General features: G+C 51.8%; 1 long non-coding RNA gene across 1 annotated transcript in view; it reads right to left on the bottom strand.

The window, feature by feature from the left end:
- Positions 1-236: 236 nt before the first annotated feature.
- Positions 237-2,500, bottom strand: part of LOC106804962 — a 12,651-nt gene continuing 10,387 nt past the window's right edge. The window contains exon 3 of the long non-coding RNA XR_001393383.1: positions 237-912. This is a non-coding gene — a long non-coding RNA (uncharacterized LOC106804962). The remainder of the gene's footprint in view (positions 913-2,500) is intronic.

Raw genomic sequence — 2,500 nt, 5'->3', positions numbered from 1 at the left:
GAATGTGTCTATAGTATCTAGAATTTTAGAATTAATCATCTGTAATTCATCGCGCGCAATATATTTGCTATATTGACTAATCGTGCGTCAATAAACTCAATATTCACAGAGAGTATAGATTCAGCCGGTACGGGAGATCATTTGCATAATATATTCTAGATAACTATAGAACATGCTTAGCTTTACTCTCTGTGAATATTGAGTTTTTGAGCGGCGATACAATATATTAGCAAATATATGCTACCGTATTCTCCGTCCGGCCTGAATATAGACACTCCCTGTGTGGTTTGCCTCGCTGGCTCTCTCGCGCATGCGCGTGGGCGTAAGACAACTCACTGGCCGTAGGGACAGCACCCGATGGAGTGAGTTTTCAGGCCACTCATATGGTACTTTCAGACTGGAAGGCCGTAGCGAGTGGAGTACATCTACTGCTGATGTGGTTTAGTTCCAGTCCAGTCACTCGTAGCACTTCGACTAACCGTGGTTTGGTCACAGTTAGTTTCAGTCCACTCATTGGTAGTACCTTCGGAATTTACTCTGGCCTTATCGCGTGGAGGGAATTTGAACGTACTAATCTGCTAGTTTCACTCCACTCACGTATGGTCTAGTGTATGGGATAATATGGGCTAGTATGGGCTAACTACGGTGTTACGGTGGTACGGTTACGGCAGTACTACGGTTAACTTAGGTGAAGTTACGGCCATAGTGTTAGTTCAGTGTGCATTCCTCTCAGCTACTTCAGAATGAGTCTTTGAGGCTAAGGAATGAGCTAACGCTCGCTGGAGCCTCCCCCTCCACTCCCCTCCCTCTGCGCCACCGTTCTCGGTGCTAGTTAGCTAACGGTACGTGCGTTCTTGTTTACCTGCTATTCCCTATTATCTACTTCTGATATACGTTAGTGTGTCCCACAACCTTCTCCGGTCTCATCCCTCTCTCTCTCTCTCTCTCTCTCTCTTTCTTTCTCTCTTGCTCTCTCTCGCTCTCCCTCTCTCTCTATCTCTCGCGCTCTCTCTCTTTCTCTCGCTCTCTTTTTCCCCAATTTGCTCCCTCTGCCTGCCTGCTCGCCTGCCTGCCTACCTACGGTAACCCGCCTGGCTGCCTGCCTGCTATGCTTGGCAGGCAGGCAGGTTGGCAGACGTACCGTTACAGTAGTTTGACGGGGCGCTGCGCGCTGTTTTAACGGGCGTGTCACTCAAACCGCCTCGTCCTCCTACGCGCATGCTCTGTAGCTGTTTGGTGACATGCGTGCGCGCGACAGTTATCTATATGTGTGTGCGTGCGTGTGTGTGTGTGCGAGTGACGAGATGTGATGGCGGATCGCAGATGGAAGCAGCCATAGCTATTTGCACGTATCGTTATCATCGCATGCGTTTCTTTAGGGGGCGGTGCCGTATCGGTGTGCTACTCCTAACACGTTATATGCCACAGCTCTTCCTTCACTCTTTCTCTCACATCCTCCCGTCACCTATCACTTCTTCCGCCCACTCTATTCGCCCTTACCCCCTCTCTCTTCCTCTTTCCAACTTCCTTAAATCTTTCCATTCATCGCTTTCTCCTTCCCTCGCTCCCTCGCTCTCTCGCTCCCTCCCTCTTTCCCTCCCTGCCCCAATTCATTCACCGATGTTTATCACGCGTAGGCGAAAGCTTCCTTCGTTGCTTTAATTCCTCCATTATTGTGTACACACACGACAACGCTCTAGGCGCGCGTCCCGCAGGGGCTGCTCCAGCTCTCGCTCCCTCCCTCCCTCCCCCTCCCTCCCTCTCTCCCCTCCCTCTCTTCCCTCCCTCCCTCTCTCTCTCCCTCTCTCCCCCTCCCTCTCTCCCCCTGCCTCCCTCTCTCCCATTCCTTCATTCCTCCCTACATTCCTCTCTCCCTCCCTCCATCCCTCCTCTCTATCTCTCCCCTTCCTTCATTCCTCCCTCCCGCTATCTCTCTAGCTCCTCTATCTCCTTCTATCTCTCTAGCTCCTCTCCCTCTGTCTCTCTCGCTCTCTTTCTCTGTTTCCGTTCTAATGCTTAATAGGCCGTCAAGGTCGACGACTCGCGCGCGACGTATCCACGCTAGACACCACCACACGTACAGAGTAGGGGGCTGGTTGTCGTCTATGTGCATGCATGCATGTGTCATCACGTGCGTTCGTGCGTGCGTGCATGCATGTGTCATCACGTGCGTTCGTGCGTGCGTGCATGCGTCATTGCGTACGTGCCTGTGTCATCGGGTGCGTGCGTGCGTGCGTGCTGTCGAATGGTGGGTGATGCCACGCTTCCCGTTACGTCACGATGATGACACATGCCCTGTCACGTGGTCATCGTCATGATCATCATCAGTCATTTTTTCGATGCCGTCTTTATCGTTTGTGTTTGGTTGCGGCAGTGGTTGTCCGGTTAGGGGCATGCTTGTTGGTAGAGGTAGGTAATCCCCGCGTGGCATTCCTTCTCTCTCTCTCTCTCTCTCTCTCTCTCTCTCTCTCTCTCTCTCTCTCTCTCTCTCTCTCTCTCT

This window comes from Priapulus caudatus, unplaced genomic scaffold (genome assembly GCF_000485595.1).
Source record: "Priapulus caudatus unplaced genomic scaffold, Priapulus_caudatus-5.0.1 Scaffold94, whole genome shotgun sequence".
In the NCBI taxonomy this organism is placed as follows: domain Eukaryota; kingdom Metazoa; phylum Priapulida; class Priapulimorpha; order Priapulimorphida; family Priapulidae; genus Priapulus; species Priapulus caudatus.
This window is presented reverse-complemented; position numbering and strand designations above follow the sequence as displayed.